Source organism: Macrobrachium rosenbergii, chromosome 16 (genome assembly GCF_040412425.1).
Source record: "Macrobrachium rosenbergii isolate ZJJX-2024 chromosome 16, ASM4041242v1, whole genome shotgun sequence".
NCBI lineage: Eukaryota > Metazoa > Arthropoda > Malacostraca > Decapoda > Palaemonidae > Macrobrachium > Macrobrachium rosenbergii.
Genome location: NC_089756.1, coordinates 58,204,816 through 58,227,681, shown reverse-complemented (window position 1 = coordinate 58,227,681; position 22,866 = coordinate 58,204,816). Strand labels below are relative to the sequence as shown.

Below are 22,866 nucleotides of genomic sequence, written 5' to 3'. Positions count from 1 at the left end.
CCTGTATACCAAAATGCATAAAGAAGGTGAAAGAGGAAATAGTAGCAAGCTACTCATCCACATCCAAGAGTCCAATTATTGCACAGGGAAAAGGTAGCCAAAGAAGGAGTGAAGTGGTGAGGTGAGAGGGAGGCAAGCGTGGGGTTACCCTCTCTCACACCCACCTCCTCCAGTTAACTACTTTGTTACTAAGATTCAATGGTTGTTCCCACTTGCTCTAAATGGTACTCCATAAGTCAAAGGCAATAGCTGTATCACCTTAGGAACAAATCTAACCTCAAATGCTAAGACCTAATCTTTCAAAGCTTTAAATGATGTAGCAGTTTCCCCGGATTATGTTTTTCCTTCCTACTCTATATATCTTAACAGTAATAATGAAATATGTAAATGTTCCATACAACTCGAAAACTTAAAATTTTACACCCAACATTTTTCTGGTGAAATAAACTAAAGTTCTGCAACTGGAGAACACACAGGAATCATTTAGGGTGGAATTATATGACACTTATTCAGGAGAAAATCCTTGGGAAATCAGATACGACAGGATTTTGTATTCATGTACGAAAAAGTCAAGATATCGGTATTGGTATATAATTTTTTTTAATGTTTTAAAAAATTGTTTTTCACTGGCATCCACACAAAAATCAATATTTACCTCACACAGTTAATAGCGGGGGTTCCATTCCCAGCCGAGCACCAATAACCGAAAATCGCTGATAATTATGGTAATAAATGACATTTACAACATCGTAAGCGCTAACAAACCTCTTATCGGCGCCATTAACCGCTTGTCAGAGCTGATAAACTGCTTGCCGATGCCAATAAATCGCTTACCGACGCCAAAAATCGCTTATTGTTGTCGAAAATCTGGTTACCTACGTCATTAGCCAAGCGCTGTAAAACTGAAATGCCGTTAACTGACGCCGCCATAGCCAAGCGCTGTAAAACTGAAATGCCGTTAACTGACGCCGCCAATAAGCGAGGACTGCCTGTATACAAAAAACCAGCACTTTATGTACCACTTGATTACTGAGAAATGATTCATGGCCATTAACTATCTTAGCGTAAATATTTAAGAAGTTAAATTTACAAGAATACTGACACACTGGCTTATATGGTTTTAGTTTCCCTTTGTAGTTTGCTCTCTTTCAACTTTCACTGGTTTAAGAAAGGGCTGCTACTGCTCACTGCACTAATAATTTGCCTTCCAAGTAAGATATATCATCACAGCTTTCATGTCAAAACTGCAGTGAGATAACTTGATATCAATAAAAAGTAGCTGAAGAAAATCATGGAGTTTCTGGACTCTCAGTGGTCAGGCCTGAATAGTTGGTTCTTAACTGGACAATGAAAATTAAATTTGGAATAAATTACAGAAGTTGGACAGCTATGTCGAAAGAGTGAATGAGTGGAAAGCAAAAGACAGAAACCAATTCAACTAGGATTAAAAGGAAAGTCTATAAACTCTAGTAAATCCTGCAGTGACAAACTGTAAGCATTACACATTGCACACTATGATATGAAAACTCTTAAGCAAACGTGATGATTAATGAACGCTTTCAATAGGTTCCTCTAGGTGTGATTCTAAAGGGCTTGTTTATAATGTTGCATTTTATAAGAATAATTGTGGGCTTACCATACTATTTTATGTTTTCAAAGCAAAAGTTATACTGTATCTTGTGATGACTTATTTTTTAATGAAAACATGATGAATTAAAAATAGGTTAAAAGACAATGTACCAAAGAAAATTACAGACTGGTATAGTGTTTTTTTCCTTACTGAAAAACAGCTGGCCATTAGTATTACTGTAATGCAGTACTACCTTGGACTTAAAACTTAATCTGTTCCAGAAGGCTGGTAGAAATGTGATTTGTTCGAAATATGAAATAAATTTCCCCATCAGAAATAAAAGGAATCAGGATCATTCATTCAAGCTCACCCAAAAAAGTCTCCCTTTTAAAATTTATTCTATTACTAATGTGTTCAAAAGTTAAATTAAAGTGTAAAGTAATAAAACAGTACAGTACATTATATGAAGTAAAATTTTCAAAAAATTTTGTTTCTGTGTATGAGCTAAAAATTCGATTTACGAACAGTTTGGTGAAAATGGTGTGAGGCTGGCCAGGATTGGGGGAGGAGAGATGGGATCCCCTCAAGGAAACTGAAATGGTCGTAGTAGGCAAAGGCTGATAACAAAATCAATTTTATTCACATTTTGCATGCATAATCAGAGGAATCGATAGTGTGTGTGTGTGTGTGTTCGATTGTGTGTCTGTTTTTCTTGTAGGACACAGTAGGACGTCAAGTGCAAGTATAATAAATAAGACAATCGGTCGGGTCGAAGTAAGAGTATTTGTTTGACAAACGACAAAAAATTTCTTCAAAATTCCGGATGAAAAACGGAATATTCATCATAAGAAATGTTCAACAAACGAGATACCACTGTACTTGTAACAATTCTTGTAATACTCATTTGAATACTGAAACAATTGTGAGAGAACTATACTCAGATAGCAACAGTGATGGCTATAAGAATACAGGCAGTCCCGGATTATCAGCGATCTGGTTTTACACCACTTGTCTAGCAATGAAAATTGGTGATTTTTGGCACCGATACGTACCGATTTCTGCTTATTGGCGCTGAAACACAGGTGCCGATCTCCGATTATTAGCACCGATAAGTGCCAAAAATCACTGATTTTCGCTTAACGTCATGCTGTCAGAACAGAACCCCCACCGATAACCAGGGACTGCCTGTAAAAGCAATGCAATGTTAACTGCATATAACTACTATTAAGTAGTTTAACCAAGTGACTGAATTAAAATACAGTGTACTATACAGTACTTGACTCTCTTACAGCTGGCCTGAAGAGGTTTTCTTTAATATTTAATAGAAATTCAATGTTAGCACCTTGCAGTTCTTTAAATATTTAATTACTGCAGAATTGTAAATGATGAAGTTTCGAACCAAATTTCTTTTATTTCCAAAACTTTGACATTTCCTATAGTTTGAAACTCAAGACACTCACAAAGGATATGTGTAACTGTCAGTGTTTACCCGATTTTTCTTCATTCAAGGATTGGGTCATGTGGGCTGTTAACATTTTCAAGATGAGATGATTACTACAATGTGGCTTTTTTATTTCAAAGAATGCCATAATCCAGTGATGGGTTTGAGGTGCTCTAATTTGGTATCCAATTCATTATTCCATAAAGACTGCCATTTATTAAAACAATGAATTTTAGAGAAGTTAAATATCACTAATTGAAATGGTATCTTTGATCTGCCACAATAGTTGCAGGTTTGGCAGCTTTATTTACATTCTCATTTCTGTTTAGGCCCACATGTGCAAGGATTCAACATGATTCAACATTTACAGCAGGTATTGATAATCTGTGAAATGTAAAATTGTTTTGATGTACAAGGGCATTTGATGACAATGATTCTGAAAGTCCTCAATTGCACTTTTAGTTCTGAAAAAACAATTCATGTGGTGGCATATTTTTCATAAAAAATTCATGTGGTGGCATATTTTACAAGATACGAATTTATTACAAACAGTTTTGCTGTTAAAACCGATGCATTGTTTTAGAATTTAGGGATTATGGAAGGCCAAGGGTTTCCCTCCCTAACAAGTCTTCACTGTGCCTATATCAGTACAGAGAAGTCAATGCTGGGACACAAACCCATGAAAGACCGGCTGATTCTGTTGGTATGGAATGCAAGTGAGGACTTTAAAATAAAGCAATGATGGTGAGCCACTCCAAAAATCCTTGAGTTTCTAAAAAGAACAATATCATCAAGAACAGTTAAACTTAATGTGAAGGGCAAACAGCAAAACAAGGATGGATGGATGGATGTAGTCCTTAGGAAGAGTAGCTGCCTTCACATCCTCTGGCAAGTAACACCTACTCTGATGTGAAAACAGTGGGGAAAGGAGTTGGCTCAATCTGCTAAAGGCAAGGGAACTACCTGGACTGCAGATCAGGTTGTTCACCTCCACCAAAACACCAGGAGCCAACTATGACCATGACACCCTGACCAAAGGACATGCCTCTGAAGGGGAAGAATGAATATTCACTTTCTCCTTATAAAAAGAACAATGTTCATGTGAGTCTACCAAGGTCGGAGACATGAAAAAACCACAAGGCCATCCAATTCCCAAAACCAGCATTGCAAAAACAATACAAAAAGCTTAAAATAAAAAAGAAAAGTAGAGGGCTACTCATCCAAATCCAAAGTTTACAAAGGGAGAGAGAAGAGCAGCACATTTGCGCTCCATGGCAGCTGAAGAAAAAGTGACAAGGTAATGTAATGTAGGGGAACTAAACCAGTCAACCCCCTTTCCACCATCACATACCCTCGTTTCCAAGTTTCAACAGCCACTTTCACTTTCACGCATGCACATGGTTTGTATTACCTTGTAAGAATGATTTAGGATTTGTGGGCATACTATACAGTAGTTGGTGTTTCCTACAATATCACAAAGTAATTCATGCAGACAATATTTTTAACCCCAGTGATTAACTTTGTTTTGCTCTGAGATCCAAACTGAGAATGTTAATTGACAATATAATGTGTTCCTAACTTAACCAAATATTATCGGTATGTACTTGAAAAGTGAGATTAGTTATGAAGTTTTTCCATGAATATTTTAATATGCTGTTTTGGTATTAATTGACAATATAATGTGTTCCTAACTATGCTACCTTGAGAAAGTCCTTTTTTTAGTTAAAGTTTTGGAGCAAATATTATCGGTATGTACTTGAAAAGTGAGATTAGTTATGAAGTTTTTCCATGAATATTGGCAAGTGTCCCCAGATATTACTGATATAATATGCTCTGAGAGCTGAACATCTTGCAGTGTTAACTGCCTTTTGAAAATCAAAAATAAACTGCTCTAATTATTTACTTATGGATCTAATGTAAATTTACTGCTCTGAGATCCAAACTGAGATGGAACTGTAATTTTACATTTCTGCTTGATCCATTAGTCTGGCACTATTTATTTGGAACTCTACATTAATAGCTAGTTACAGAAATAGGTCTACTGTTATTTACTTTTCTTGGAGTAATTTCCAGTTTAGCCACTGGAATAATTATGGCACTACACTACTCTTTTGAAAATTAGTTTGTCTACAAAAAGGTGACTGGAAATCTTTAATAGGTAATACTGCTAATGGTGCCAGGTGCAATATAATTTCAAAAGATTCCATCTTCTGGATATGAGCTACTACATGTGGAGAGAGCATATTCAAACTCTTCTATAATGAATTCTATGGTACAATATACAGTATGTCCTTGGCTGATCCATTGTCGTTTAATATATATATATATATATATATATATATATATATATATATATATATATATATATATATATATATATATATATATATATATATATATATATATATATATATAGTTAGGTACAATTTCTTGCTTCAAGGATGTTCTTGTGGGTCACTGATGATAATAATGGTTTCAAAATGTCTTTCTAGAATAAGTGTAATTTCATAAGTATTGTGAATTCTACTTCCACAGTATAGTACCTGTCATTATTACTAATAGTTATTATTACTATTATTATTATTATCACAGGCCACTTCTTAGCACTTAACAAGTGTATTTATGAAAAGGTTTAGATTTTATTTAAATTACGTTCCTAAAAATTTTATAATTGGGTTAACTGAAAACAACAAAATTTCTTAAAACTGATTTGTTTCCAAAGCAATTATATTTGGGCATTAACAAAAAAGATGTTTAACTGTTAAGGTTACTCTGCAGTCTGTACACTTAAGAACTGGATCATGTGGGCTTTTTGATATGATGAAATCCATACTCCACCATTGGGCCTGATTTTTTAACCAACAATTGCACTATTCCATATATTCTGCAATATATGGCTAACAATGAGTTTTGACATGATATATAATCACGTAACACCATAGATGGTGCTAACAGCAGGACTAGGCATTACGTTAACAGCACTGTAAATTGATGCAACATCAAGTTACGGCAGCAAAAATCAAGTTACGGCGCTGTAAGCACTGTTAAAGTGCCGATAACGGTGAAACACGACTTATGGCAGAAATCAACTTACAGTGCGGCACTGGAATGGATCCCCTGCTATAAGTCGAAGACATACTGTGGTTTTGGCTGCAACTACTGTAACAAGATTACATACAGACATTCCTATTAGTGATTATATTTCATCTCTAAAGTCCTTGTGGACTGCAAAACTTATTAATTTCGCAGAATCTCTGCCCTGATTGTCTTAATGGTATCGCGGGATATACCCGAGAAATACTGGTTCTAAAATATGATTCTTACTTTTATTACTTCATTTTTAAATTTATATTAGAGGATGAACAAATACTTTGGTACTTAGGGCATCTGATGAAAATATTCCACGTGCTTAAGATAAATATGTATATTTCATTGTCATCTACAAAGCATAGCCCCATTCACTGTCATTAGATGATCAATGTCCCATCCAGCATTAAGTAATTGCTTTATAGTATAGCTATTGTAGTCTCAAATTGGATTCTGAGCATAAGTCTCCTCTTACTTTATCAATAAAGGTTGCTGAAATTTACTAAGTAAGTTTTTAGGTGACTAAATTATAATTCTTACATTATTTGGCTCACTGTATAAATTAGTAATTGTGGAAGCATTACTGCTTTCAAGGTAGAGTTTTAAGCCTGAAATTTAAAAATCCAGAGTAACAGTAGAATTCTTTCATATTTGATGTGCATTTTCATATTGTACAAACATACAAAAGAACTGGATGATGTTCTTTAAGGAAACGTAGGATTTCTCTAAGATGCATTCAAGGTTTTAAGTCTGTTAACATTCACCTGAATGATATACTTCCTGAAGGTATTGTGTGGGTGGTTAGATTTTGGTGATTTACCCAAATGGATGCTTTATTATTTACATTACTGGATTCTGTATTTTGTTGTTCTTTGGGTATTTCAGTTTTATATCTGGTTCAGGATTACTATCATGCTAGTCATTTTTCATTTCCTTTCAATGTTTTTAATTTTACTAAAGCTCTCAACAACATGCATTATGCTATGTACCTCTCTGGTATTAAGCTTATAGTCTTTATAGAGGGGGGCAACAATTGGTGGTGGATGGATTTTACCTCTCATTTTATATAAAATTTTGGTCTATGGTATGTTTTAAAGCTGACATATCAGCTGCTCTGTACTCTCTCTCTCTCTCTCTCGAGAAATTATATTGTCTATTTCTTGGCATATCTGTTTGCTGCCTTCTTGTTTTCAGTGTTTATTCTTTTCCTTTGTGCTTTCACGTAGTTGTTCAGAAAGCAAAACTTTTTGCTGGGCCAAGAAGTCCTCCTTTCACTTTTGGTTTGGCTTCTCTTGCAGACATGCCAGTTCCATTAATTAGTAAGTTTCAGTCCTGTACAGTAAATATCAGATATATCCTAGATTTGTCATGCTATTCAAAACCAAATTAAATACCAGGAATTATTTCAGCTCCAATTTATGGATTGATTTTCTGATCGACATATATGAAAAATACTTGTTTACCATAGCACCTTTTATATGTGGCCAAATCTACAGCACTAACAGTATTGTAAGGGTTGGGGAATATAAGGTCTTACTTCTCTATTTCACTACAGTATCTTAATTTTTACTGGAAAAATTTGTCTAATGAATCTTATCTTAGTAACTTGCAACTTGTCTTTTTTAATTTTAATTTCATAAAACTCAGTGTCATGAGTATTGCTGAATCTTGAGCATAACAATTCTTAACATTAAAGAAAAATGACAGTTCTTTGTATATAATTCAATGCCTTGAGTACTGTTAGATTTATGTCCACACCACAGATTTCTTTAGTATTTGGAAAAATATGACCAATATTTTTGTGGTTGTTGCAATCAATCACTGATTTGTTCTTATTTATAGAATAAATTCTTTGGACACAGATACTGTTCTGCCAAATTTATTATCTAAGAATCTTAACCAACTGTGGCACCCAATAAACTCAAAAAATATTTGAGAGCAGAATTTAATTAAAAATCATGTTTCTTCCTTCTTTTATTCAATTTTTCTTCTACTTGGTAAAGAGCTAGTCGTGGCAGCTGGGCTTTTTGTTTATGAAGGGGAAGGGGGTTATCCTCTCTAAGGATCTTACCAACTGTGGCATCCAATAAACTATCAAAATATGTGAGAGCAGGATTTAATTAAAAATCTTGTTTCTTCCTTCTTTTATTCAATTTTTCTTCTACTTGGTAAAGAGCTAGTGATGACAGCTGAGCGTTCAGTTTGTTTATGAAGGAGAAGGGGATTACCCTTAATAATAATATTCCTTGTCATTCTTGTTTTGTCTTTAGTCAAAATTTCAAATTTTACTCATCATACAGAAGCAACACATTACATCCAGGATAGATTCCTATAATCCAAGGAGACCCTACCAGGATAAGAACAACACTGTTTCTGGATCAGAAGTTGTCCTAGGTGATCTACCTACATGAACCTTATCCTTAGTGCCTTTTTTTGCACTGAGGGCAAAAATAGATACAAATGTTTCCCCAACTCAAAACAAATCAGGTGCTCCAGTTCTACATGTGGAGAGGCATGCTAATCTATGTTTATTCACCATCAAAATCACAAATTTTTAATCAATTTGTATTTTCCCTAACATAAAAACCTGAGGCCTTTACATTGAGAAAATTCTCTTGTGCAGCTGGAATACCAGTTATAAAAAAATCTGATGTAATACGATCAAGGTATGGCGGAGTAATACATAGCATCACCCAATGGGACCAGTGAGAGGGAGGAGTCTCATCTTGCTTGCCCCAAAGAATCTTGTGATGCACCAGGATTCTCTTAACTGCCTCCTCGAGTGGATGCGTGCTGCTCATCTCTCATCAAAGCCAGTTTTTTCCTCTTCCTGCCATTTCGTTTGCAATTGGTTCTAAGTTCTGTGTTTTGTGTGGTGTATGTTGTGCCTTTTTGTGTATATGTTTACTTCATCATCATGCAAACCCATGATTTACCTAAGCCTAGTGCTAAGAAGCAAGGAAGTGCTGGTATGAGTTGTCAGCGTCACGTATTGGGAACAGAGTGGTCGTTGCACCAAGAAGTGGCAGAAAGGCTGTTTCTCTTTTGGGGAAAGCCGATGGTGGCTATGTTCACCACCTGTTTCAACAGGAAACTGGACATATTCTTCTCAGTAGTTCCGGACAATTGGGCAGCAGTGGAAGATGCCCTTCAACATCAGTGTGACAACTTGGACGTTTACTCCTTTCCACCCCTTGCCTGATTCATCAGGTGATCAACAGGGTAATGACCTCCCGGAACCTCAGCATGACTTTGGTAGCTCACTTGTGGCCATATGCCGAGTGGTACCCCGACCTTCTAGCTCTGCTGACAGAAGCTACGAGAGAGATTCCTCCTTGGCACAATCTTCTTTGCCAGCCCCACGTCAAAAGATATCATCAGTCCGTCAAGTCCTTATCTCTTCACAGTTGGAGACTATCCAGTATCTCCTGCAAGTGAGAGGATTTTCTCGCAGGGCAGCGTCAAGAGATGTCTGGATATCTCAGGAAACTGTCAACAGCCGTGTACCAGGGGAAGTGGGCAGCCTACTGTGATTGGTGTTGTCAACGGGGTTTCTCTCCGGTCGGAACTTCTATTCAGCAAGTAGCCGACTTCCTCACTTTCCCACATAGGGAAAAGCTTTCTGTGTCAGCTGTTAAGGGCTATAGGGCTGCTTTAAGACTAGTTCTTCCTCTGAAAGAAGTGGATCTTTCTACCTCATGGGAGATCTCTATGCTCTTACAAAGTTCTGAGCAATACTGTCCACCTAGGGAACTCAAGCCTCCTAACTGAGATTTGACGTTGGTTCTTAGCACCCTCGCTCACCGCCCGTATGAGCCTTTACGAGGTTCTTTAACCCTCAAGACGGTATTTTTACTTGCCTTAGCATCAACCAAAAGAGTGGGGGAACTTCATGGCCTCTCTTTTGATGTGAAACACTCATGGGGCTGGAGTCTGGTGTCTTTCAAATTTGTCCCGGAATTCATGGCTAAGACTCAGACTCCATCGGTTCCCAATGACAGATTCGAGTCCTTTTCGATTCTGTCCCTTGCAGATTTTGTTGGCAATGATCCTTGTGAAATGCTCTTATGTCCAGTTTGGGCACTACATTACTATCTAAAAAGAACCCGATACCTCAGATCTGGGTGTCGAAGACTTTTGTTAGTACTGGCTGGAACAAGAAAGAAGTGCCCAAGAATACCATCTCCTTCTGGCTATGGGAGGTTATCAAAAGTGCATATACTTCTAAAAAGTGCATATACTTCTTCTAATGTAGATGACAGCTCAGTACGATCTAAAGCTCATGATGTCAGGAGTCTCAGCCCCTCCATCGCTTTTAGGAAAAATCTATTGGCTCAAAGAGTTTTGAGGGTTGGCATGTGGAATCGTCAGACCACCTTCACTTCTTTCTACCTGAGGGATGTCACTCATAGGTCCTTGGACACTTTTTCCTTGGGGCCAGTGGCTGCCCAAAAAGTTGTCTAACTTGCCAGTGCTCCTTGTGGCCAAATCGTATCTAGTCTAGATGATGGTGTGAAAGAAATTGTGATTGAGGTGAATGTCCTTATGCCTTTCTCTTTTTCCTTCTTCACTCCCAGCGCGCAGTGAAGAGAATAATCTTTGGTAAAGGATCTGTCTAGATACAGGTGAGGAGGACGTCTTTCTTTTTCTTTATTTTCATACAATGAATAAGTCTCAGAAATAGAAATGAGGCCATCCTTCCTTCTATAAACAGAGTATTCTCTTCATGGATCAAGGCAGTTAACCAATTGTTTGTTTTTACAACAAATACAAAATGACATTTTTATTCTAAAATAATGTTTAACACACTTACCTGTTAGTTACATATAGCTTTAGTCTTTGACGTCACGGCAAAATTTCAAAACGCATGGGCAGCGCCAGTCCGAATATCGGGTGATCGCCCTTACCTGCCCTCTGTCGGGTACTAGGAACTATTCCAACATGCTTCAGAATAATTTGCCTACCTGTCCCCGTGGGGAGGAGGGTGGGCTTTTAGTATATGTAACTAACAGGTAAGTATGTGTTAAGCATTATTTTAGAATAAAAATGTCATTTTAACACATACAACTTACCTGTTAGTTACATATAGCTGATTGACACCTTTAAGAGGTGGGGCAATGACAGCTAAAAAGAGTTGTTGGAAACATTAAGGTTATTAATGTAGAAAATTTCTTAGTTCCTCACCTGCTAAGGTAGCTGATTCCACAGTTACTGCCTCAGTAACCTGCTATCCTTAGAGCAACCCGCGAGGTATAATGACCTGGTCGCAGATTGCTTAAGCTGGGTATCAGTCACCTAGGACATGGCCGTGACAATACCACAAGTATGCCCCTGCTCAGGCGCAGCACAAACATCATGAATTACAAAAGGGGTCACCCAACACCAAAGAAAGAGCATAACCATAAAAACCAAAACCAACTGTGGGGTAAAACTATCCAACACTTACCCTCACAGACAACCGTAAAAAACCTTCACACTCCAAAAACAAGTAAGTAAAGGTAGGTTAATCCTCCTTTACCCCTTTACCCATTACCGTGCCAGATACAACAAAGGGCCCTAACGTGCTGCACTCATCAAACACTGTCTGCACTTGCGAGAGATAATGCAAAGCAAATACAGACTTACATCTCCAGTAGGTTGCTTGCACAATATCTCGAAGGGAGAGGTTCCTTTTATAAGCGAGAGAAGTAGAGATAGCCCTCACTTCGTGAGCCTTCACTTTACACATTTTCAAATCATTCTCTGAAATATTGGAGTGAGCTTCAGAAATCAGATCTCTAATAAAAAGGACATGGCATTCTTGGACATCGGTCTAAGAGGGTTCCTGACTGAACACCATAAGGAATCTGAAGGACCCCTAATATCTTTAGTCCTTCGTAAATAATATTTCAAGGCTCTGACTGGGCAGAGGAACCTCTCCTGCTCCTTACCTACCAATTCCGACAGACTCGAATCTCAAAAGAGCGAGGCCACAGGTGCGAAGGGGTCTCGTTCTTGGCCATAAAAACAGTTTGAAAGAACAAATTGCTTTTGAAGCAGAGAATCCTACTCTCTTATCCAAGGCGTGGATCTCACTGATTCTCTTAGCTGTAGCTAACAAAACTAAAAAGAGGGTTTTCCTCGTAAGATCTCTTAAAGAAGCAGAATCCATAGGTTCAAATTTCTCAGACATAAGCCACTTCAGGACTACAACAAGATTCCACGAAATAACTTTAGCATCTGACCTCTTAGAGGTACCGAAGGATTTAATAAGGTCCGTTATATCTTGGTTATTAGAGATATCCAAACCTCTGTGACGAAAAACAGTAGCCAGCATGCTATGATAACCTTTAAGTGTGGATACAGAAAGGTTCTTATTCCCGAGGAACAAAAGAAAATCCGCAATCTCGTCACGAGGTTCTGGAAGAGGAAATGTCATGATCTTTGCACCATGAACGAAACATATTCCACTTGGACTCATAGACCTTGATCGAAGATGGTCTTCTGGCTCTAGCGATGGATTGAGCCGCTTTCTTGAAAATCCTTTGCTTCTGAGTAGACGTTCGATAGTCTGAAACGCAGTTAGCCGCAGACTTGACAGGTTTTCGTGAAATCTCCTGAAGTGGGGCTGTCTGAGTAAATCTACTCTGTTTGGAAGGCTCCTCGGGAAGTCGATCAAGAGATCCATGAGAACTGGGAACCAATCCCTGGAAGGCCAGAAGGGGCTATCAACATCATCCTGGTGTTGGAGTGGTGCTGAAATTTCCTCAACACCGCACCTAACATCTTGAACGCAGGGGGAGGCGTAAAGGTCCAGACCCGACCAATTCAGTAGCATTGCGTCCGTCTGGAAGGCTGCTTGGTCCGGGACAGGAGAGCAGAAGATTGGGAGCCTGTTCGACTTGTTCGTCGAACAGGTCTACCAGAGGTTGACTCCAAAGTCTCCACAGCGACTTGCACACTTCTTCGTGCAAAATCCACTCTGTGGACAGAACCTGGTGCTTCCTGCTCAAGGAGTCCGCTCTCACGTTGAGGGCTCCCTGAATGAATCTCATTAGGAGCAGAATCTTGTGCTTCTCTGCCCACAAAAGGAGGTCTCTTGCTACCTCGCTGAGGGAGTAAGAATGAGTGCCCCCCTGTTTTTTTATGTAAGACAACGCTGTGGTGCTGTCTGAATGAACCAGAACTGTTTGTCCCTGTACGAATGGTAGGAAGTGTACGAGACTCAGGTGGATTGCTTTCAACTCCTTCTTGTTGATGTGCCATTCTTTTTCTGTCGCATTCCACAAACCTGAAATTTCTTTTACACCCAACGTCCGCTCCCCATCCTACTTCTGACGAGTCTGCAAACAGTTAAGTGGTTCGGGTTCGACGTAAATAGAGAGAGACCTTTCTCTAACTTTCTTGATCTAACCACCACCTTAGATCCTCCTTGATAAGGTCCGAGATTGGAAAGGAGAAGGAGTCTGGAAGCGTTTTCCTGTTCCATTGCTCCCTGAGGTAGAATTGAAGGGGCCTCATGTGAAGTCTCCCCAGGGAGACAAACTTTTCTATTGACGCCAGAGTTCCCAGGAGGCTCATCCAAGCCTTTGCGGAACAGGTATCCATATCCAGAAAGTTCTTGACTTTTGAGACAGTCCGAGATTCTTTGATCTGACGGAAAAGCCAGAAAAGGAACTGTTTCCAGTCTCACTCCTAAATAGATCCTGGATTGTGAGGGAGATAGGTGAGACTTCTTCAATTGATTAGAAGTCCTAGCTTCTGAGTCAAGTCGAGAGTTACTTTCAAATCCTCCAAGCACTGAGACTGAGACTGGGAACGAAGGAGCCAATCGTCTAGATAGAGAGAGATCTTTATTCCTCTGAGATGAAGAGCTTTGGCAACAGTGGACATAACTCTTGTGAATACTTGAGGGCTGTGGACAGACCGAAGCACAGAGTCCTGAACTGATAAGTCCTCTCCTGGAAAACGAAACGAAGAAACTTCCTGGACGCGGGATGGATCGCAATATGAAAGTAAGCGTCCTGCAGATCTATTGAGACCATCCAATCCCCCGGACGAAGAGAATTGAGGACGGATTGCGTCGTCTCCATCTAGAAACTGGTTTTCTCCACGAAAAGGTTGAGAGAACTCACGTCCAGGACTGGTCTCCAGCCGCCTGAGGCCTTTGGAACAAGAAAAAGGCGGTTGTAAAAGCCTGGAGAGTTGACTTCTTCCACGATCTCTATCGCTCCTTTTAAAAGCATGGAGTCTACTTCCGCACTCAGAACCGAGCATTTCTCTAAGTTGCTGGAATATGCTGTCAAAGCTAAAGGTTCTGTTGCAAGAGGGGGCCTCTTGAGGAAGGGGATAGAATATCCTTCCTTTAGCACGGACGTGGTCCACTGGTCCGCTCCGATCTCCTCCCAAATTTGCCAGAACTGCTGAAGTCTGGCTCCTACTAGTGCATGGAGGACATGCAGATCACTTTTTAATTGAGGGTTTGATAGCCTTGGAGACAAATCTTGCTTTGCCCCGTAAACGAGATCCTGTACGGTTGAGGGGCCTGCCACGAAAGGGCCTAACTTGACTAACTAGAGGACGAGTTTGCGCTGGCAGAGAAGGTTGAGGAGCTTTTGGTTTACGAGTGGATTGCGCCAAAAGGTCCTGTGTGGACTTCTGAGTAAGGGATTTCGACACTTCGGCCACAAGTTCTTGAGGGAAAAGGTACTTCTTATCCAGAGGTGCGAAAAGAAGAGCCGATCTTTGAGTCCTAGAAACTCCACGAGCGACAAAAGAGCACCAAAGTTGTCGCTTCTTAAGAACTCCTAACGTGAAGATGGAGGCTAACTCAGACGCACCGTCACGAATCCCTTTATCTAAGCAGGACATAACAGAAGAGAAATCATCGAAATGCGCTCGGAAAGACCAAAAGACTTTACCTTCCTACCCAAAGCGCCAATAGTCCAGTCCATAAAACTGATGACTTCCAAAACTCGGAAAACGTTCTTCAAAAGGTGGTCCAACTCTGAAGGAGAGAAGAAAATCCGAGCCGAGTTCATTGCAGAACGACGAGTAGAATCAACGAGACTGGAGAAGTCTCCTGAGAGGAGGCAGAAGCTCCCAGAGAGAAAACTTCCCCAGTGTCGTAGCAAGCCTTCGTCTTAGTAGAAAGCTTGGAAGGAGGGAAGCAGAAAGTGGTTTTCCCTGATCACGTTTGTCTTCCAACCAGGAGTTCATTTTCTTTAATGCCTTCTTGGCTGAAATAGAAAGCACTAACTTCATAAAGGAAGAGGTAGAAGGCTTGAGTCTCTTGCGTGCTGAGAGAGAGGGGAAGCCGGGCCGCGCAGTGCAAAATCCTCAGGAAAGTTATCAATAAAGAAGCGAAGAAGCTTCTTATAATCCGAGCGAGAGGAGTCTGGTTCGTCTACAGGAAACTCTTCCACAACTTCTTCCTCAGACGAAATAGGAGAAAAACCTTCCGCTTGCACATACACATCTTGTGAAGGAGGAGTAGGAGCCTGAATAAGAGCTTGAGGAGGAGCCTGAGCCTGAGTAGGCGCCACAAGAGGAGCCTGAACTGGCGCCACAAGAGGAGCCTGAACTGGCGCCACAAGAGGAGCCTGAACTGGCGCCACAAAAGGAGCCTGGGATGGCGCCTCACCTGGCGCTACCTGAGGCGCTTGAGCCTGAGAGAGCGCTAAATCTTGAGGGAGCGCCTGAGCCTGACTAGGCGTCGAGCCTGATCCTGAGCCTGAACAAAAGGAGGATCAAGAGACACAGATCAAGGAGGAGCTTTCGTACTGGGCGCTCCGAGAGCTCGAGACGAAGGAGGAGGCATCAAATACACTTCAGAAGGCTTTGCTGGAGAAGAACCAGGCCTTCCGAGCCCGCCAAGAATGCTTCCAATTTTCTTGTGCATCGCTCAAGAAAGTCATGAGTAGACGAGGATCCAACTGGGGAACGATGATCAGTAGAGCCAGGATCGTGATGAGGAAGAGGCGCAGAAGCCACAATAGGCTTACGTGAAACCAAAGGAGAAACACCGGGAACGCTGGGCAATACCGAATGGGAAGTCTTATACCTCTTGCGCACATGAGCCTTGCGCCTGGGAGAAGACTCTTCTGACGACGAAAATCTCTCCGGACTCTCCCAAAAACTACAGGAAGGCTGTGATAAGCGAAATGGCTTCTTCTTCTGAACCGCTGAAGGCGAAAGATTCCTGGACCTCTTCAATGGTCTAGACTCGTCGGAAATCTCCAGCCTCTGCAGGCGAATCACTGGAGCTTGAAGAAAGACACTTCCTTGAGTCGCCTTTCCAACGGCGCTCTGAAACAGCCTGGGAAACAACAGGACTGTTCGAGGGGGCGGCTGCTCGTGAGCAGACCCCACTCGCCTCCCTTGGACTTTCAGCATGTCTTCTCCCAGGAGCAGGGGAGCTTGACAGAGGCTTAGGTCTAGGAGAACGAGTAGGCCGAGCAACCACCTCCTCCACCACACTAACACTTTGCACTGCACTTAAATTATTCACAATATCTTGGAAAGAATCCATACGCTCATGAAGGGATTTCACATTAACGCCAATATCCTCCATGGCGCCCACAATAAGGTTAAATCTGGCGTCCATCTGGACTTGATACTCAGACACGTAACGGGTTCAGGGATATCAGAGTCAGGAATAGGAATATTAGTAGCCACGGGGATATTAATAGAAGTTTCCTGCATAGCTAAGGGAGATTCCTGTTTCTGAGAGAGAAAAGAAGAACTTCTAGCTAAAGCTTTCCTGGCTCTATCTTTCTCAAGCTTCTTTACATACTTAGATAGAGCCTTCCAATCTTTTTCAGTCATATTGACACATTCATCACACTTCCTCTCATATGAACATTCCTGACCTCTACAAGCCACACAAATTGAATGAGGATCAAGACTAGCCTTGACCAACCTCGTCTTACAGCCTTTGCTGCATACCCTAAAGGTATAAGACCCAGAATCTGACATAATTATCAGAAAACCTGACTAAATAAGTGACAAAAATAAACTGGCAAAGCCGCAAACCAACAAGAGAGTACTTCACCAAGTGAAAACAGCTCGATGTAGGCAGAAACAATGAAATTTCGCTCGAGTACCGACAACAATGTCGCCGGCGTGACGGCAAAATTATTCTGAAGCATGTTGGAATAGTTCCTAGTACCCGACAGAGGGCAGGTAAGGGCGATCACCCGATATTCGGACTGGCGCTGCCGCGCGTTTTGAAATTTTGCCGTGACGACGTCAAAGACTAAAGCTATATGTAACTAACAGGTAAGTTGTATGTGTTAAATCTTCCCTTTCTTCTTGGCACACTGTGGAATCTTATTCTCATCGTGTAGTCAAATTCTGGTCATTTCTTGGAGGGTACTCATTTAATAACCAAGTAGGGAGAAAAAGGAGAATGGAATGTAGGAATAACTCAGGTGAAGTTTTCTCCTGATTACTCTGAATTTGCCTTGAGAGTATGGGTGGACCTGCTGGAGTATAAAAACTACCCCATCACCATTGTTCAGTTCTTCTTTTTTAACACAAGCCCTTCCACTTTGAAAGTGCTAAGCCATCATCGTGATGAAGTTTACTAAGAGTCCTTCTTTGCATATTCATAAAAAAAGTATAAAAACAGTTAACACAGCAAAGAGAGGGTTTCAGCATTCTAAAAATAAAATACAGATATGCAATTTATGCAGTCTCAACAACATTTAATGGTTACATTAAATAACTTAATGTGTAAGTGCAATGTTGTTTTTGTAATAAGAAAAATATTAGGAGATTGTATTCTATTAAGCATACCTGCAGCATGCATAATGTTACTCTACTCTATACACCTCTATCTCAATTTATAAAAACAAAAGGGTAAATGGTCTTTGTAAGAGAAATTAAATCTTTAGTATCTTGGACAATTCCAATTTTAACACTAACCTTTTAAAATGCCAGTTAACTTATATACCTTAAGAGAACATTATTTAAATTGTAGTACAGTTTACAGTTACCTAGAAAAATAATGTCCAGACTAAGAAGAAACTTCAGCAATTTGAAATTATACTTTAAGCAAAATTTTACTGACTATTTGTAAATGTCATATGCTTAAGGACAACACAATTAAAAAAATTATCTTTACTTTGTTGTTACAGCTGGACAGCCAATCCTGGGACAGACTTGAAACAATAATGTACAATACATGTACAGTGGACCCCTACCTATTTGCGGTTCTGGGTTTACGGCTTCACCTATTTGCAGATTTTTCTGTGGAACGTATATACACATTGTTTGCAGAAAATTTGCTGTAGTTTTCTTAGAGAAATATTCACTAATTACTGTATTTTCATATAATTTTCAAGACTAAATGCATTTTTTGTGATAAAACGATTAAAATACTCAGGCATAAGTGCTTTTAAAGGGTTTTTTGGTGTTTGAACTATCAAAATAGGCAGTCACTGTATAAGCATTTTTAGAGGGGTGTCAAGTATTTGCATATTTTAGCTATTAACGGGGCTTTGTGGTACGCATCCCCCACGAATACCGGGGTCGACTGTATGCAGTGTATCGTACACTAAACCACAGTGCACTAAACCTGTCCAAGAATACCCTTCATAAATCCATCATCCTCCAAGATCCAAAATGTCTAGTTCTTAAGGTTCCAAATAAGTCCTAGTACCCATACTGGGCACAGACTGCTATGGAATATCCTTACATAAGAGCAATATACTAAATAAATACCAAATACAACCTACTTAATTTCAATTATTCATAACTTTTCATAAGGGTACAACATATTAGCATTTATATTGCAGTTCCTTCAAAAATGATCATTTCATCACAGTTACTATATTTGATACGTATGAAGACTACTTTTATCAAGACTTGGTTGATATAAAACTAATAATTTTAATAATACTGGTTGATATAAAACTAAAAGTTTTAACAATGTTCTTTTTGGAAGGAAAATTCTGGGTCTTCCTTAGAAAATTTCCAAAGAGGTATTTTGAATTATAATCTTAAGAAGAAAATGACACAATTAATGATGTTAGCAACAGTTCAGTATTGTTTCAAAATACATGGATAATGATTACCACATGGTAACATGATAAAAACCAAGTGTAGTTTACATCAAGCCTCAAACTGCAGACAGTGAGAAATACAGAATTTGTGAAGATTTTACATACCTCTTAAAATTAAATCATGTAAAAGACACATAACTTTAATCTTCTGAATCACAAGAGGGATAGACTGGACTAGCTGTAACCCAAAACCACTCTACAGAAATACAGTTAAATTTTCACACAAACATTAACTTTTCAAAAGAGCAATAACCAAAGTTCTTCATTACATAGAATGCTAGTTCATAAGCCAAAAGAGACATTTTCCCAATCTACATATGAAAACTTGTTACACAAAACAAACAAAGCATAAACAATTCAAAGCATGCCCAAAAGAACATGTTTAATCCCAAAACTTTCATTTTGAAGATCACAAGAGAACATTTCCAAATGAAAAAATTTTTCAGAAAAAATACTTCATAACTTAAGACTCAAAAATTCTTACAAAAATATAGTTACCCATGAGAAAAACTTTTAGTCTTAAGTAAATCCATGGAGAACTGCAGAAAGAAAAACCTAATACACTCAGTAAATGTAACATGCTTTCATAATTTTGTTTTACTACTTAACAATTAACAATTATTGTTAACTGCAACTTGAGTATTACCTATTATTGTGAAGTGATATATATTCCATGTCCACCATTTTTTTATTACCCTAAGGATATATTGCTAAGAAAGAACTATAACAACTGAAAAATTATAGCCAACTTTTAGTTTGTAAACAAGAAAACAAAGCCATGCAATCAAAGCAGGTAGCTGAATAACATAAAATTATGATTACTAAATAAGCTGAAATCTAAGAACTCAAAGTATTAAAAACATGGCCTTCATTCAACATAAAAACAAAATCTACTCTACTTTCTATAAACAGGTGTATAAAGCAAAATCTTGAATATATAAAATTTTTTAAGAGTTTTATTGTTTACCAACTGCACAAGTCTGAATTCTACATGAGCTTTCATATTTTGCTGGTAGAGATAATAGACCATTCTTAGTATGCAATATACTAGTGGGGCAGATGATGTGGTACTGGAGAGCAGAGAGTCACTGTGTCATTTGCTAATTCCAATAAGTGGACTTGTCCAAGGGAAATCACACTTTAGCATCTTACTGGCATGGCAATATTTTCCTTTTATTTCTCACCAAAAATTTATTTTTCCCGGTATTATATAGTCAGAAACCTTCAAGCAGAGGGTCCTTTGCTACTAGTATTCCACAGGATCATTTTGAAGCTGAATACCTACACTTTCTTGGAGTATTTTCAAAAATGGAAAATCATCACAAAAATAAAAAGTCAAAATGAAGAGTTGAACTTAGCCAAAATTTTCTACAGATTATGTTACTACAGTGAAAATTTCAAGGGGTAATAACTAAAGATCTAGCTGTCAACGAAACTGGATATAGGTGTACTTATTCGGAGTGATGGTATCTACATCTTACAAACATTATAAAATGTTCAAAGCAACTACCTGTGATAAATGAGACACATTAACAGGTCAAAATGATCAGATTAATGATTTACAATATCAGAAATTTGGTGACAATCTCCCAAACTGCATTTTCAAAAAGTGTGTCCTTAGAAGCATAAGAGGCAGCAATGTTGTGTTCACAGAAATACCTTAATTATTTAATTAACACTATTTACATGACTTGTGAGAAGGCATCAATGGGGTGATACTGAGTGGCATCAGTCAACATTAAGCACTCATATGACACATACCAAGTCATACTCTTCACCTTTTCTGATAGCAAGCCAAGCTATTTCCATTCCATAACAATTTTTACCATACATGATGAGATTATTAGATTAGTTATTCATAAGATCATAAATCTGGTGACAATCAATATTCATAAGATCATAAATTTGGTGAAAATCTCCTCAACTGCATTTTGATAAAGGTTGAACTTAAGTGAACAAGTGCAGCATGATTATGCATATGTTATTGTGCATCCTTGTGTGTATAAAACAAGACTGGCAAGTAGAGTGCAAGACTTCCAACCTAAGAAGGTACAGTAAACAAGAACCCGCCTGAAGAGAAGCTGGACACTGCAAAATTAAGCAACACAAATTAACTTGCTAATCCTGCCAGGCAATGGACACTCAATTACCCATCTCTATGGACCTCCAGAAGAAAGATGTTCCTGTTACAAGTCAAAATGTCTTGTTTTCATCTGACAGGACAATCACTGATATACATTATCCAGACATGCATGAGATGGAGAGGATCATATTCATCTAGCACTGGATATGAACTCTAGGTGGGCAGGCAATCCATCGAGATGATAACGTCTGAGATCTATCTGTCTGTTAATCTCAAGGATGAACTGGAGATGCATATCACAAGGGCTTTTCTGCAGATCATGGCTTGCACATCTGGGATGTTTTGACTGCTTGCAAGAAGACAGCCAGTAAGTTCATGGAAATCCTGAAGCAACAGCTTTGTGATGGAAGTTACAGCAACACGTAAGTTTTGAATACAGATATAATGAGACTTTCCATGAGATACAGAACAAGGCTTTCTTCAGTCAAGGAGAGATGTCTGACCAGGGTTCAAGGCTGCTGAGGATCACATCACCCTTGCACTACTTTTCAATGCTGAACATCTGCAACTGATGCCCTTTTCAATTTATTTAAAAAATCCAAAGGATCTAAAGGGGTTTATCAAGGAGCAATTAAGAGCATGTGGAAATCCAACTCAAAGGCATAGCTGATAACAACACTCCCAATACATACACTGTTGGCTAAGCTTTTCCAGCCCTTTAAAGGTATGCAAGAAGAATTACATAACTACCAGGTTCTCCTTTGTAGACACAACTAAGTCATCCAAAGGGCATGAAAAACTTGCAAGACAACAATATTATATTGTTATCCCTCTAAAATCCACATTTCACCCGTTTATAAACTAAAGGAATCATTTACCTCTTCAAGGTCTATCAGAGGCAGACAATGAAGAACATGGGTTGCTGATACTTGCCCTGAAAAGGATACACACAAATAATGGAAGAACTCAAACATCAAGAATGCAATTGCCCCTCATTGCTGATGATGCATAAGTAGTTCAGCCTTCCATGTTGAATGCTGTCAAAAGATGAAATCGCTTGAATGTGTTCACAACTTTGTGGGTTTCCCTCCTTTTGAGAGTATCTGTAATGACACTGTGAGACTGCAAATGCTGAACTGATGATCAAGGAGGAGCATGCAGCAGGGCTTGGGGTTAAGAGCCAAAAGCTCCCATAAAGTTAGAAACTGTTTCTGGGCCATCCTTGCAAAATCTGAGAATGCAATTAAGCTTCTTGAAAAGGTCAAACCTAACACTGAGGAGCAGCACTATTACTTCAGTGCTACGTGTAGATTTACAGTTTTCCATGGAGATGTTGGAAGAAAAGAAATGACATGCCTGTTAGACAACAACTTTATATCTCTGCAAGCCTCTTCCTACTTGCTGCCATTCTTTATCTACCTCATCCTCTCCAATCTATCAGCCTTTTGAAATTTTAATTAGAAGCCTCTCCCCATCCAAGATCTGTCATGCTTGGTGAAGCCACTTTTCCACCACTCTCCTTTCAGCTCGGGCAAGCAATGAACCCAGCCAGTCCTCCCTGCCTAATCATCAAAGCTGACGGTTCTCAGCTATGGTGACACAGCCTCATCACACTCTGAGATGAAGGAAAATGAGATAT

At 39.1% G+C, this 22,866-nt stretch overlaps 1 protein-coding gene across 15 annotated transcripts in view; it reads right to left on the bottom strand.

Annotated features, from left to right (window-relative positions):
• Window positions 1–22,866, bottom strand: part of mri (mrityu) — a 483,153-nt gene that overhangs the window by 11,467 nt on the left and 448,820 nt on the right. The gene's annotated exons all lie outside the window — the stretch shown is intronic.